We start from the raw sequence: 17,222 nt of genomic DNA, 5'->3' as shown, positions 1-17,222 counted from the left end.
TTTCTCATCTCTCTAATGATTTGAACCACGGTTTGGATGTGGGAAAGCTACTTGTGTGCGTAATTACAGTAATTTATTAAAGCAAGACACAGTTTATAAACTACGTTTCTGAAAGTTTGATCCCAGGTCTAGGACCTGGATAAAGCAATATTTCCGGAAGGAGTCAAAGTTCATTGTTTCTTCTTTTTCCTGTGAGGCCATGCATGATGCATTGTTTGTTTTCTTTTATTTCTTCTTGAAATATTCCTCGATCGCCCACTATACGCAAGGACACGTACGTCTTTATTTTGTGACGACGGGTTTTTCCTTGTGGCGACGTAGTTTTCCTTGCTTGAGCGCACAGGAGAGACAAATTGAACTTCGACGGCGACTTGGCAATAACGGGGGGAATTAGCTTGAGAGCACTCGCTCGCTAGCAAGACAGAGCTCGTCACAACTCTTAGGTACAGGGATCTGGCCAACTGGAACTCGACGAACAGCAGAGAATAGACAATCTTCTTCAATCCAGCATAGGTTTATTCAGCACTGCGTTTCTAACCTTGATGCAAACAGGACGTTATCTTGAATGTAACCACGATGTAACCGATTTACAATTGTACGCCTAGTGCTTATATACTTACTGATTACAAAAGGTTAAAGTACTTTCTTTTGTTCAAGACGCTTGCATGTTGTAATCACACGAGGGTACAACAGACAAAGTCACTTACGAATATATTATTTTCACGTGCGTGTAATTGTTGAGAGTTCCTTATAAGGAGAGTACTTTTCCGGACTATATCCGTAACAAAGGAAACTGAACTTTGATTGCGGAAACTAAGCATACATCAACAGAATTGCTGAGTCGTAAGATTTCAGGGCAAAGGTTAAGGACTCGCGTGATCGAGCAAAGTACATGAGCCACATACCACGTACTCTTACACGTGTACAAACCACCTGTTGAACTAGAATAAATTAAAATAAGAATTCTTTGTTTGAAAACCCTATGCTGGTTTATAATGGAAACGAATGATTATAAGCGAAAATTACATCAGATAAACAGCTAAATCTGAAGCAGCAAAAGCGAAAACAAGTAAACAATCGAACGATGACACACAAATCACTACGGTCGTTAATGCGACCGAGAATGTCCACTTCTCGTGTCCACATGCTGAGTTGATTAAATATTCCTTTCAAAATCTCAAAGCTATTGTTACTACCTGATTATGTATTCTATTCCAAATGAAAAGCTCTTGAAATACGCTTGCTAAGCGTATTAAAGTGAGACGCGAAATCTCTCGTAACATTCGTCCTTCCTTAAATCGAGGCGTCCTTGCCGAGCAAAATAAGTAACACTTAAGTTGATGTCTGGAAACGAACGAATGATTGGCAATTCCCGGATATACCTATGACTAACCATAATACGTTCGACTGCTTACATGTGCAATAACAGACTGCGAAAAATGCAGTTAAATTTTATCTACTATAACAACAATTGAATACAATGTCTGGCAACTAGCGGGTAAATACGAGTAAATATGAATGGCTTAATACTAAACATGGCTAAATATTGTTTGTTCTTATGCGTTGTAAATGATCCCAGAAGTACAATTCGTTATTCAGTAACGAGAGCCTCAAAACTATAGCAACTACAATAAGCTATTGATTTTCTCTCCTAACAATTTGTTCAATTTATTGTGGTGGCATTGGACGAGTCAAAACGGCTTAAATCTTGAATTGGCAGTTTTGACCGCGCTTTGACTTGATAACATGGTGTTAATGAAAATGTTTGATCAAAAGCTTGCTTACAATGGCAGCATCTTTGAACACCTAATGTGCAGGCGTGTACTTTTGAATTTGGAAATTATATCCAAAGCGTCGTCCATTTTTCTCAATTTTCATAAAATACATATAAATTTCAAATATATCCGTAGGAAACTAGTTGTTCTAAATCATAAATTATCCTCTTTTAGTTAAAGCTCATTTGCATTTTTCATTCGCTTCGGATACTATGTTCATATTCAAATACAATGGAAATTAAATAAGCGAAATCATTAAGAGAGTTCTGAACGACATTTACATACTCCTATATTTATTTTATAGGGCAGTTTTCGTCTTGTACAAAAACTGAAGGATTTACCATATTAGAAAAAAAAAAAAAAGGTTTCTTAACTTGGAAACGTCCTAAAGCCTTGCTACAACCTCGTTTAAAACAAGTTAAACAGTTGAGAGAGAGAAGGAAAAGGTTCAGCAATAATCAAGGACCATTCTGTGGGCCTTCTCGGTAACAACAGCCTTTAGAACAACAATGTTAGCGTGTTTCGCTGTTTTGTGTTCGCTAACTGTGTTCCTTTAAAGGTGCTTATGGTAATGTTTATAGTATTGTGATGGCCACGTCAGTTGTAGGGAAAGCCATATTAGCAGTTGTCTACTTCAAGAACAAGAGCATAAAGTATACTGTGAACTGTTGCATAATGAACATGCATTTGCAGACCGCCTCCTTGCCTTATTCTACATGCCTCGAATGTTGGCACGAATTGTTGTCGGATTGCAATGGCTAGTGGACGGTACCTCTGGACTCATACTCTACAGAATCGTGTCTTTGTCCAAGGAGATTTCAATTTGCGTCTCCATCCTAACCGTGGTTATTATTGCCTTCGAAAGGTTCTTTGTGGTTTTACTGCCATTACGAGTAATGATATCATGTCAGTTTTTGTTGACACACAAACATTTTAGGGTTTTGAAATGACATCAAATTCGCGTGATAGTTCCCCTTAAACAATAACCATACACAAAACATTACTTTGATTGACAGCTACAATAGACATAATTTGCATCTTCAAGCCACTTGTTTCGTAAAGATATGTTTCTCTTCAATTTGAAATAAAACAAGTCAGGCCTTAAAAACAAAACAAAGAGAAAATAATGCGATAATTTAAAATATTTTCTGTTTCGCTCCATTTTGCGAGCAATGTTTGAGAAAGTTTCTAAGAAGGTAAGTGTCATTCGTTCTCAATTTAACCACCTGCTAGGCATTGTCATCGACAATCACTTAGCGGTCATCAGAGTTAATGATGCCAAAAAAGGCTAGAGTACGTAGTGCAAGTTAGGAATAACACACACAATATGTCTCACTTTCTCTGTCTCTCTCTATTTCTCTCTCGGCAACAAAGCCAGCAATTTTCCTTCTCGAAATGAAACGTACATTTTTCCAGTAAAGACAACAATAATAAATGATTGATAAAAAAGGGGCCGTGCTATCGCTGATAGCCTATATTCCCTAGTGTGTGAGACAACTGTCGACAACTACCCTAAACTTAGAAAACTTTAGCGGCTAAAGCAGTTAAGTGTCACAACGCAAAAGGTGTATGTCCATTAAACTTTTTGTGTTTTAAGTTGGTGCCCTCATTTGCAAGTAAAGTCACTTGTGTACACGAAAGAAGCAATTTTTTAGCTGGAAAATTGATTATTTTCTTTTTTCCTTTTTTTTAGCTTGATTATCGTCGTTTTTCTTACTGGATTGCTTAGCTACGAGTAGCAGGAATTTGTTTACAATAAACATTGTAGTTGTCTTGTCGTTTTTCTACAGATACCTTTATCTGTGCTTGTTGCCAGTGGTTTCCTTTCCCTAGATACAAACGCGGTGGAAGTATCTCGTTGGCCAAGTCTGAAGACTATGCTAGTCCGCTAAGAAGCTTAACTAAAGGCAACATGTTCCAAAATTTCTTATATAAATGCCTGTTTTCTGAATTATTCAAGATGTAGTTTGGGCAGTGGTCGCAGACTTTCAAAATTTCAATGATCTGATCGATTTTCTTTACTGCACAAACTCCACTATGTTTACTCACTAATATAAGCCTTCATTAACTGATTGAAAGTCTGACGGTGTCATGCCAAGATAAAGTTACTCCAACACGGATAGAGTCTCATAATACTGGTCTTCCCAAAATTAATTATTGGTCAAATATTAAATGTGAATGTCTCGAATTTTTGTGTTCCAGAGCTCAACTAAGCTGCTTGATTTTCTAAGAGAAAAACTTACCAACATACAGTGATACACACAATCCGAATGAACTCCACACAAGGGATACGATAGAGTTGGGAAACAACATGCTTCTTAGTTGCCTGTGAGTCGTTTAACGTAACATCTTCCTATCAGATGTAAAATTTAGGAAATAGCTGGTAACACATTAATTCTGATGCTATCACAACGTCGCCAAATTAATAAAACATTGCTTTGTTATTTCCCCAAATTAATAAATAATTGATGAAAAGAAACCTAAGGAAACTATCAACGTGAAGCATAATTGGATATGTAATTAAACTTTACATTCTCTGTTCTTATTGTTCTTGTTTTCTTCTCTTATTATATATGCGTATATATGTATATGCCTAAATTTATGAAAACATAGCCCCCAGAAATTGGGCGCATTTTAAGACCTTCTAGGCTGAGGGAATATGCTAGTCATTAACAAGACTTCAATTAGGGTTTATCACAAGATTTTAAGCAAGGTCAAAGAATAGTATGGGAGAGAAAAACGAAAGAGGCTTTTCTTTGGAATTAGACATGACACTAAGTAAAAACATCTGCGTGAAATGAAACATGACCTGTGAACCGGCTTCCTACAAAATGTGTCACAATTTAGCAATGATTAACCGCGCCAAGGCATCTAAAATCTCGCCCAAAACCCGGTCTTTTAGCGCTCAAGTCTAGCTTTCTTCAACAGAATCGGCTTCTTGAGAGAAAGACAGCGTTTAAAATTGACTTTTTATGTTCATACTAGATTCATACAGCCCGCAAATTAGAATCACGGCGACCGAACATCTGCACGAAATTATTTATGGAACTCGAGAGCGGAAATACCACCCAAAATCGCACTTCTCGGCTAATCGATCACTAGCCTAACGACGCTACAGTTATAAGGGTTTAAAATAATCGAATAGCTTTTCAAACTCACGCTTTTTGAAGAGAAAATCCTTGCCCATCCTTGCTAGTGTTTTCCATACTAACTTAAGTCCCAGATGATGAAATCAACATTTGAAAAGGGAAGAGTTAGCGCCCTTTTTCACCACAAAAATATACTAAGTCTTCGGATGGGTCAACAATTCGCGGAAATTTCACGTTGCCCGAATAGAAATCACCCCTAAGACTTATCTTTTTAAAGCCAAAGACTGTCACCTCCTCAAGCAAAGCACACAATATGCTATCCTTTATAGTTAACGCCCGAGTAACTGAAAGTTCCCCGTTTAGCTCAAAAGAGAACTAAATAGGGAGCATATTAGACGAGGCAGGACGCTGCACTCGGAAGACTTCTTCCCTCACTAGACTTAATGATGTCCTCGGAAAAACTTTGCTTCAGGAAGCCAAACAAAATGCTAGGTCTAATGACTTAGTTCTGAAATCAGAGCGCGCGCCGAATTTAAAAGCCAAATCGTTGGGTGGTTAAAAGACGTTTGAGAGAGAGTGGGGCTAAGTTAGCAAAACAGGGAGGGAGGGAGAGAGGGAGGGGGGATGGAGAAAAATATTTTGATTTCATAAATATCTACTAGTGACCCTTTATACATTCTTCTTATTGACTTGAATCAAAAGAACAATGCAAAAAAATAACAATAAATAAATAAAATCTCACAAGAGAAAGCAACAAGGCAATATTTCTGGAGCCATGTTTTCATAAATTTAGGTATAGGTGTATCAGGGGCGGGGGGGAAGACTCCTCAAATTTGCGTATCAGAATCATCCAACAAAACTTGACGTCACATCCGGTCAAATTGGCGCCCAGCAGCCTCTCTCGGCGAAGTCGAATGATGGCGTCTGGGTTGGGCGTGATTTCTTCGGATTTTTGAGCCATCAGTATCAGGAATTGTGAACTGTGGATATGAAAGATGTTGTAAAGATATTGCTTCGACTTCATGAGCAAGGGTTTTCCAAAGGAGTCATTTTTTCTATTGTTTTGACGGAAAATACGAGACAGCTAAGCGTCGTGTCATGGCGAAAATTTCACACTCTCAAAACGAGTGGTGTTCAGACTTTTGGTTCTTGTGGCTTCTGATCGTTGGAAAGCTGAAATTTTAATAGCCTATCCCGTGTGCAACATAATGGAGGAGACATCGTCAGTCATAGTTTGCCGTGTTAACATCGGGAACCTAATTATCTCTCGACGTGAAGTGTTGGAAGCCTGTATCATTGAAGCTGTTCCAATTGTCTTCGTTGTAAGAGACTCGTAATCTTCCAGGTGAGTAAATGTAGTTACCTTCATTTCCAGTTCTTTGCTGCCGACGTGAGTACCTTTACATGTGGGCTTTAGAGTAATAAGTCGGTTTTGTGCTTCGTAGTTCTTTAATAAAGACGCAAGGGACGTTCAATTAATAAATAGCTATAGTAATTCTCTTATCTGAAATGCATTTCATATCATGTTGTCCTGCCAGTGCAGGCTTGAGAAGGGGCTTGAGTCAGAAAATGTTTCTGTGTGGCCTGGTTCATATTGCTAGTGTGAGACAGTTGTTAAAGTTATTGATGTCAAGCCATCTTAAAAACAATAAATTAAATAGCATTATTGCGAATGACATATATATATTTTCAAATTCCTGGAGGTTATCTATCAGCGGTAATTGACCCATACATTAAGTTCAAATAACATTGTCTCCTTTGAACCAATGAAATTCAAAGTTCATTTTGACAAGGAATATTGAGTTCTGTTCAATTTAATGAAAAATCAAAAGTTCAATAACCACACAATCAGTTCAAAAACCACACATCAATTCAGTGACAGTAGACCAATGTAACAAAAACTATAGGTGATTTGTTTTCAATTTTCTCTTGTTCATGCTTGTCAAGGATGCAAATGAGAGGCCTGCTTGTAAATTTCATATTCGTTCAATTCAAAGAAGGCTTAAAAATTCAATCACCACACCAAATCAACAAACCTCCCACCCCTTCCCCCCCCCTCCCCCACCCTGCCAAGAAAAAGGGGGCGATTATATAAATGTATATATATTTATTAACCACCTGGGTGATAGCAGACCTCAAAATAAAGAAAATTTACTGGTGTGGGTGTGTTTAGTTCAATGGGTCTTGCAGGTAGGGAAAGGGAAGGAAGTGGACAATTCAATTGAATTCAATTCAATTTTATTCACACTCATTACAACGAAATACAATATATTTTATAGTAAGAAAAAATGAAACGTGCAGAGCACTTAATTGAAGGATTTTACCTTCTACGGAAGAAGTGCGTAGTGGTCAAAGGAGCAAGGCTTTCGTGTTGGCCACTTAACAAATCGACATCAGTTTTCTATGGTCTATACTCTCATAGACAATAAAATGACGTCAAACAATGTTCAAAACCCAAGTGGAACCACGAGCCACAGGCGAGTGGTTTCACTGCCAAGTTTTGGACATTTTATGGCGTCATTTTATGGTCTATAAGAGTATAGACCATAGAAAACTGCTGCCAATTTGTTTTTTACAATAACATGGAAAAAGTATGAGCGGAATTGGCAATTTTTTTCGTTGAAAAAGCGCGCGCATTACAGCCAATCAGCGTGCCGAGATTTGGACAGTTATTGTAAAATACCTTCGTGCAATTAAATAAAATAGGGGAAAGTAGAATTTATAATACTGGTTGAAGAGCTCTGCTAATTAAATTAGGCTTGGGAGATGAAAATACAACAGTAAGGAAAAAAGTGTTTATAGCAAATATATAACTATATAGTACACGTTAATTTTTTTTAATATTATTAATGTTTGACTATCAAGTAGAAAAAGTTTGTATTTCTTCTTAAAAACATTGTGGCGCAGACACTTAACTTCCATTGGAATTGTTTCCCAGGTGTGATGCCACTACTCTAAACCGTGCTAAACCATAATTAGTTCTAGAAAATGGTCTGTACAAGTTTTGACTAGTGGCAAATCTGGTATTATATTTATGGATATCAGAAGCTAGGGAAACAAGATCATGGAGTGCAGGGGGTGATTTTTTATTGTATTGTAATTTATGCACAAGGGAACCAATTTTCAACTTAAAAATGTTCTCTAGCTTAAGGATTTCGAATAGAGTAAAATGTTGCATTATCTCTTTTGTGTGCATAGAAGATGCAGTGAAGGCAGTAATATGGCTTATTTTTATCTTTTTTTAATTTTGTTTGGCATGCAGTACCCCAGCTCATTGACCCGTAATTTCGATACGGATATATGAGCGTATAGTATAGTTGTTTAAGCGTATTCATAGAGACATAGTATCTAAGTTTATACAAAATTCCAATTCCAAACAAATATGTTTGCATTATATTAATAAGGTTTATAAGTTATATTACATTACCATAGTTTAGAATTTTCCTTACCTACATGAAATTATTAGGGATTTAATGTTTTTAATTTTTCGTTTTAATTATTTTATTTTAGAGATTTAAACAAAAACTCAAAAAGAAAGAGGCCGGCAAATCCCCCTAAGACGGCAAGAAAGGAAACAGACAGCGAAAGGAAGAATGCGACAAGACCGGGAGTAACTGCAATGGCCACTTAGCTACAGTGTATTCTCGGTTTTCACGTGACGTCACCAAATTCTCGAATTCAAAACTGGGAGGCCTACAAAATTTTTACCTTCATTTAAGGAAAGATTACCTAAAAATATGTCTGTTCACAATTTCTTAGCTCGATGTCGTGCTTACTTTTGAAAATAGAACAGTTTCAATTTCCGAGTTTCCATCGTGCGTGACATAAGGAAGACGGCCGTGACAGAGCTTTTCCGTATCTCAAAAATGACTCTTCGGGTGATTTTCAGCATTCTAAACAATTTAAGTTTGAGGAGAAATATTAATCTAAACATTCGAAAATTCACAAGGGCAAACAAACCTCTTTTCTGGCAAAAGTGAACTCCAGATGTTTTTTCGTATTTCCGGCCGCCATGTTTGTGCCCCTCAGAGGGACACAAAAATGGCGTCTCCATACTAAGCTCTATAAATTTATGTGGAACATTTTGTCAAATAACTCGAGTACGGAATGCCGCACAGACCTGACACTTGGACAGATGCCTTATTTATTTATCCTCTATACCATGTCAATTTCTTGACTTCATTCATGGAATGGTTTCGATTTTTTTTTTCAATGGCGTGACAGTGAAAACCGAGAATATGATTTATTTTAATTTACTGTGTCAAAGTCTAATAAATGTCTGCTGACAATAATTTTCACATTGGTGTACAGCATCATGTTTGATTACTCAAGCAGTTTAAGGCCTGGGTCAAGGGCTTTTAAGAGGAAAAATGGTTTATTCTAGATAGCTTTAACAAATTCAATGGCACTGAACTGAAATTTGGAAGATAAAAAGATCTCATCGTTCTGAAAATTTCTAAGCATAATGAGTAGTGCTATAGATCACGTGAGATGTCACGTGATCATTTTTGTGAAAAAAGCAAAGATTTGACAGGTAGGCGACGGTTTTAAGAGATAACATCAAACAAAAACGCGTTTCTAATAAAGATTAAATATCTCCATTGCTTCACGTTTGGAATGATCGTCCATTGTTCTCCAGAAAAAAGTTATCGGGGAAAAGGTCATTTTTTAGTCCACAATTCAACTTCTGATCGTTAATTTCTCCAATTTAAAAACTTAAGGACAGTCATTCCAAACGTAGAAAGTTAAGTATTTACAATCTGCTTCGGAAACACTAATTCAGTTATTTTTATAAAGAAAATTCACCGCCATATCGCCGATTTACGAAATTCTCATTTTTTGGTCACGTGATCTGTCACGTGATCAAAATTATACGTTAAGGCAAAAGAAAACATCAAGTTTAATATTCAGGGAAAATTTCATCCTGTTTTAGGCAGACAAACCGAAGATATAGGGGATCATTCATATTTTCTAAACACCCTTCAAACCCAGGCCTTAAACTGCTTGAGTACATTGACGTATTCCTATGATCCAAAATTTGGTCAGCCAAGCTGTCAAGCTGACCAGCCATATGCCTTAGCTGGGCAGCCACCCACTGGGCCTCCATTACTGTTTTATTTTTTTTTTAATTTGTTCGCTTTACTTTTTAACTGACTCTTCTTGTCTCTTGACTCTTCTCTCATATGCCACAATCCCTGTTTCCCTTTTTACAAGCTCCTCCTTGTCTTCTGCTAACTTTTTGGGCAACACAGTTTGTTCCAGTCTTGTTGCTTTCTTCCGTTCGCTGTCTGTTTCCTTTCTTGCCGTCTCAGGGGGATTTGCCGGTCTCTTTCCTTTTGAGTTTTTGTTTAAATCTCTAAAAATAAAATAATTAAAAAGAAAAATTAAAAACATTAAATCCCTAAAAATTTCATGTAGGTAAGGAAATTTCTAAACTATGGTAATATAACTTATAAACCCTATTAATATAATGCAAACATATTTGTCCACTACCTTCCCTTTCCCTACCTGCAAGACCCATTGAACTAAAAACACCCACACCAGTAAATTTTCTTAATTTTGAGGTCTGCTATCACCCAGGTGGTTAACAAATATATACATTTATATAATCCTCCCTTTTTTGGCGGGGGGGGGGGGAGGGGTGGGAGGTTTGTTGATTTGGTGTGGTGATTGAATTTTTAAGCCTTCTTTGAATTGAACTAATATGAAATCTCATTTGCATCCTTGACAAGCATGAAGAAGAGAAAGTTGAAAACACATCACCTATAGTTTTTCTTACATAGGTCTACTGTCACTGAACTGATGTGTGTTTTTTGAACTTTTGGTATGGTTATTTGACTTTTTGATTTTCAATGAACCATAGGACTTCTAGATTTTTACAAATTTACCAACGGACCACTAATCTGCATCATTGACAAGAAGGAAGTGGAACTATGTCCAAGAAAAAGCTACATTATTGGACAGCTGTTGCCAAATATGATTACAAAGACAAACAATGGATAAGTGGGCAATAGATTTTTAAATGCATGTAAGCCTGTTACCATTATTTGTAATACATGAATACTTATTAGTTTCACTTGTACTTTCTGCCTACTCCAAATATGGACCACACTCCCGTAAAACCCTCTCCCCTCTCCTCTCCTCTTGTCTGTCCCATTGGAATAAAAAACCTTTCCCCTATAGTTATGCTTACAATTGAGGTCAACTGTCACTGAACTGATGTGTGGTTTTTGAACTGACTGTGTGGTTATTGAACTTTTGATTTTTCATTGAATTGAACAGAATTCAATATTCCTTGTCAAAATGAACTTTGAATTTCATTGGTTCAAAGGAGACAATGTTATTTGAACTTAATGTATGGGCCAATTACTGCTGATAGATAACCTCCAGGAATTTGCAAAGATATATATATATCTTTTTTACTTTATGTTCTCCTCCCCAACCTTGGACACAGAGAAAAAGACAATTCCCCACCCTTGAATATTTGGCACCAACTAACATAACTGAAACAACTGGTGAATAATTATATGATGTACAAATGACATTGTCAGCCATAAAGAGTTTTCAAAGTCCATTTGGCCTTCCATGTGTCCTTTGATAACCCAAAGAGGACTTCAAAACAAGGTAAGAACATCAGTCATGCCACTTGTCTGTGGCTTGTGGCATACTGTTTGTTCTTACCACAATTTGATGTCACAGGTGCATAATTATAGTGCAAATGTATAAAAAGCCTTAACCCATGAGCACCCAAGTGGTGAGAGTGCAGATCAGGTAAAGGGTGAAGGGGTTGTTTCTTTCAATATATACTCGAGAAATAATGTCATTCGCAATAATGCTGTTTAATTTATTGTTTAAGATGGCTTGACATCAATAACTTTAACAACTGTCTCACACTAGCAATATGAACCAGGCTACACAGATACATTTTCTGACTCAAGCCCGTCCTCAAGCCTGCACTGGCAGGACAACATGATATGAAATGCATTTCAGATAAGAGAATTACTACAGCTATTTATTAATTGAACGTCACTTGCGTCTTTATTAAAGAACTACGAAGCACAAAACCGACTTATTACTCTAAAGCCCACATGTAAAGGTACTCACGTCGGCAGCAAAGAACTGGAAATGTGTACTATATAGTTATATATTTGCTATAAACACTTTTTTCCTTACTGTTGTATTTTCATCTCCCAAGCCTAATTTAATTAGCAGAGCTCTTCAACCAGTATTATAAATTCTACTTTCCCCTATTTTATTTAATTGCACGAAGGTATTTTACAATAACTGTCCAAATCTCGGCACGCTGATTGGCTGTAATGCGCGCGCTTTTTCAACGAAAAAAATTGCCAATTCTGCTCATACTTTTTCCATGTTATTGTAAAAAACAAATTGGCAGCACTTTTCTATGGTCTATACTCTTATAGACCATAAAATGACGCCATAAAATGTCCAAAACTTGGCAGTGAAACCACTCGCCTGTGACTCGTGGTTCCACTTGGGTTTTGAACATTGTTTGACGTCATTTTATTGTCTATGAGAGTATAGACCATAGAAAACTGATGTCCATTTGTTAAGTGGCCAACACGAAAGCCTTGCTCCTTTGACCACTACGCACTTCTTCCGTAGAAGGTAAAATCCTTCAATTAAGTGCTCTGCACGTTTCATTTTTTCTTACTATAAAATATATTGTATTTCGTTGTTATGAGTGTGAATAAAATTGAATTGAATTCAATTGAATTGTCCACTTCCTTCCCTTTCCCTACCTGCAAGACCCATTGAACTAAACACACCCACACCAGTAAATTTTCTTTATTTTGAGGTCTGCTATCACCCAGGTGGTTAATAAATATATATACATTTATATAATCGCCCCCTTTTTCTTGGCAGGGTGGGGGAGGGGGGGGGAAGGGGTGGGAGGTTTGTTGATTTGGTGTGGTGATTGAATTTTTAAGCCTTCTTTGAATTGAACGAATATGAAATTTACAAGCAGGCCTCTCATTTGCATCCTTGACAAGCATGAACAAGAGAAAATTGAAAACAAATCACCTATAGTTTTTGTTACATTGGTCTACTGTCACTGAATTGATGTGTGGTTTTTGAACTGATTGTGTGGTTATTGAACTTTTGATTTTTCATTAAATTGAACAGAACTCAATATTCCTTGTCAAAATGAACTTTGAATTTCATTGGTTCAAAGGAGACAATGTTATTTGAACTTAATGTATGGGTCAATTACCGCTGATAGATAACCTCCAGGAATTTGAAAATATATATATGTCATTCGCAATAATGCTATTTAATTTATTGTTTTTAAGATGGCTTGACATCAATAACTTTAACAACTGTCTCACACTAGCAATATGAACCAGGCCACACAGAAACATTTTCTGACTCAAGCCCCTTCTCAAGCCTGCACTGGCAGGACAACATGATATGAAATGCATTTCAGATAAGAGAATTACTATAGCTATTTATTAATTGAACGTCCCTTGCGTCTTTATTAAAGAACTACGAAGCACAAAACCGACTTATTACTCTAAAGCCCACATGTAAAGGTACTCACGTCGGCAGCAAAGAACTGGAAATGAAGGTAACTACATTTACTCACCTGGAAGATTACGAGTCTCTTACAACGAAGACAATTGGAACAGCTTCAATGATACAGGCTTCCAACACTTCACGTCGAGAGATAATTAGGTTCCCGATGTTAACACGGCAAACTATGACTGACGATGTCTCCTCCATTATGTTGCACACGGGATAGGCTATTAAAATTTCAGCTTTCCAACGATCAGAAGCCACAAGAACCAAAAGTCTGAACACCACTCGTTTTGAGAGTGTGAAATTTTCGCCATGACACGACGCTTAGCTGTCTCGTATTTTCCGTCAAAACAATAGAAAAAATGACTCCTTTGGAAAACCCTTGCTCATGAAGTCGAAGCAATATCTTTACAACATCTTTCATATCCACAGTTCACAATTCCTGATATTGATGGCTCAAAAATCCGAAGAAATCATGCCTGATCCGGACGCCATCATTCGACTTCGCCGTGACAGGCTGCTGGGCGCCAATTTGACCGGATGTGACGTCAACTTTTGTTGGATGATTCAGACACAAAAAAAGTGCCAGGCGCTATGGAGTGTTCCCCCCCGCCCCTGAGGTGTATGTATAATTAACAATTAGATTATTCGCTCTCAATTTCTATCGCGTGATAGTTGATGAGGGCGAAGCTCGAATCAACTATCATGGACAGAACTTGAGAGCGAATAATCTAATTGTTTTAGTATATGCTAGTCGTTCAAAACTAAACAACAAGACAGTTCACGTTTCTACTTAATTATGATAAAAATAGGTCAGACCATGCACGGATAATTGACAACTGCCGTACATTGCATTGGCTTCTGTGTGTGCGCCTTTGCATTTCATTCAAGATTTTATAAACTGTCATTCGCTTCAAACTGAAACGAGGAGTCAAGTTTATTATTGTAAATTGACAAGCAAAGACATACTGGCGTAAACGTTCCCTTTAGAAACCACCTTTTCAATCTAGAAAACGTAAATGACTAGAAAGTTATGGAAAGTTGAACACAGTTTAGCGAGAAAAAGTTTTTGTTTACAATGGAGACCATGCAACCATGGAAGCGGAACGACTGTGGAAGATGCGCGTCAGTTGACTGCTGATAAACTTGGGATGCAACGACAGAAGAAGAGCTGGATGGGCTATTCTCGTTCTGAATTTGGAGCTGAACATTAGAACGATTCTGAATAGTTAGTGGCTGGTGTGATGGCTCTTCTCCGGACACGAATCCACTCAAAATGTTCGACATGTTCTCCTTCTGGCGGAAAGATGCCCTTGCGTCGTACGATTCAATCGAGCTGTCTGATTTGTGGCCTGTCACCGCCCTGATGTGTCTTGCCTCAACATTGCTATCTGATAACACGGTTACTGCTGTAGCTCTCACACAGTGGTTGCTGGGATGTGGAGTAATTCCAGCTGCCTTAATCATGGTTTTCATCATATTGGCGAGTGTGGATTGACCGACTAATGAATTACAATACCACACGGTTTCATTCTCGGGATTGAATTTTCCTGACAGTTCCTTTGTTCGCTGGAACAGGCAGTCCAATTTGGGATTGAGATGCTTAGTGGAATTCTCAATCGTTTTCACTGGGCAGCGACTGAAACTGATTACTTCAAACATAATTCCATCGGATTCGTCGGTTGAATCGTGGAGTCCACCTTGGTGGTTTTTGGTGGACATCAGAGCACTCCTTTCAAAACCCATAGTGCCGTCTTCCTTGGGGAGTAATCTGAAAAACAAGCATCTCTTTGGTAAGTTTTCGTTGATTTTTTTCATCTTCTTTTTCCAAAGTAACGGGTCGAGTAGAACCAAGCTGTTCGCAGTAGTTGCGAGGGGTCTTTTGTGTTGGCGTCGCCAAGCTGACCGCTTGTGAAAAATTCTTGAATTTATTCGTTGGTTATAGGGTTTTTATGCACCACAGGACCTACTTTTCCCTTTTTTATCATGTTTTTGCAGATAGCGTTAAGCGTTTGGTTGGCCTTTACAAATTCAGAATCACCGATAATTGAACAGAGCTTATTGTGAGGCAGCCGCTTTTAATAACGGTATATTGCACCCCAAATCGCTTTGCAAGGAAGAAACTTTGAATTCGCTTCCATTTTTTTGGATTACAGATGCATAAAAAACCAGCAAACATTTGTTTAGCTCTTCTTTTGACTGCTCTTCGATAGGGACGGTGAATTTCTGTTAGCTTGCGAGCCACTCTAAAATTTATTTACAAAAAAAATGCGTCAGTGAAACGCAACTTTAAATGTTTTCAAAATTATAAAAGTCCCGACTTTTAAAAGTGTAAATGAGCGATAAAATTATTTAACTCTTGTTTCAACTCCTTTTCTTACCTTGAAAAATCTTCATTCCATATTTGGTTGCAATTTTTTTTTCTGGAATTGCCTCGACTAGGAAATGGTCCAAATCCTTTTCACAAACACTTCGAAAACGCGAAGACGCAGACGCCATTTTGTTGACGATCGTACAGTTTTAAGCTACTCACTCTACTCACTATCTACAACAGAATGGATAGTGTGTAGCGTAGCCAATAAGAGAGAAGCATTCTTGATAGAACACTAGTAGATTTACACTAATTATGTCTATTCTACTTATTTAATTTGTCACTCTTATCTAGTTTCTTAAAAGAACGAATGCGTGTACTTCTCTACTCATTTATATTTATATTTACTAGTTTATTCTAATTTTGTTAATGTTTATAATAATTATTAAGTTACACAGCTGCCTCGATCAGCTCTGCTTTATATTTTCAACCAAACTAGAGTTGCATGTTTGGATATATAACGTCTGGTTCTCAGATGCCGCGAAAGTATCTATAATTGCAGGTAATATTGATTTTCAGTCCCATTGCAGCCCCATGTTTGAAGGACGAGGAAAATACTTTTTTGTCGAGTACCCAGACATTTGGCTAAACCTCTCTGCAGCCCATAAGTGACGTTAAATAAAAGGAAAAAAAACAAACAAACAAGGTATAAAAAGAAGTAGAACAATGTCGTGCTAGACAACAAAAGGTAGCGGAACAAACAAAAAGAAAAATGTCGCAACTTTTTACACCGTGTATGGCCAGAACACTTCGAAACAAATGAGAACATCATCTGGCAATACGAAAGTGGTAAAATCTATGCAATAATTCATTAATGTTCAAAATTAGATCATTATGCTTTTATACGAAAGTGTGTTCACTGGGACTGAAAGTGAATATTGCCGACAGTTATGTCACAAGTAGTGCAGGGCATATGAGAACCAGGCTTTAATGGAACACTCCGCTCCGTTTTTGGCATATTATTTTGACGTATAAAGGTTAAATCATCACAAGTCAATAATTCACTGGACTATTTTCTTATTCCCTTGCCAGTTTCTATTTAACTGTCTGTTTTTGCCATTTTTGAGTTTATATGCATTGAGTGCAAATGCGAGAATGTCAGTCACCGTGCAGGTGGAATTCCTGATATTACGATAAATTTCCAAATGATTAAAATCGCCGGAACTTTAAGAAAGAAATTTGCGGCTGATTTCTTTGGTACCTTAGGGGAAGTCATAAGGATTTGCATGTTATGGTGGAAACGATGGACTAAAACTTACACGAATCGCTTCCAATCAATCTATAATGACAAAAGACAAATATAACACACAAACGAGTTCAGTTGAGAAATTGTCCTTCAAAAATCGTTTTTTTTTTCTATTTTCCCTCCATTTTCAAAACGTCTATCTTCTCCACCCATACAAAAATCCTTACGATTTTGTTATTACACAACCTGCAAGCCGTGAA

General features: G+C 37.3%; 1 pseudogene; it reads right to left on the bottom strand.

Moving 5' to 3' along the window:
• Nucleotides 1-14,304: 14,304 nt before the first annotated feature.
• On the bottom strand, nt 14,305-15,904 carry LOC146473856 (uncharacterized; annotated as a pseudogene).
• Between the last annotated feature and the right edge of the window lie 1,318 nt (nt 15,905-17,222).

The sequence above is a fragment of the Pavona decussata genome, unplaced genomic scaffold (genome assembly GCF_977016875.1).
Source record: "Pavona decussata unplaced genomic scaffold, jaPavDecu1.1 SCAFFOLD_92, whole genome shotgun sequence".
Taxonomy (NCBI): Eukaryota; Metazoa; Cnidaria; class Anthozoa; order Scleractinia; family Agariciidae; genus Pavona; species Pavona decussata.
This window is presented reverse-complemented; position numbering and strand designations above follow the sequence as displayed.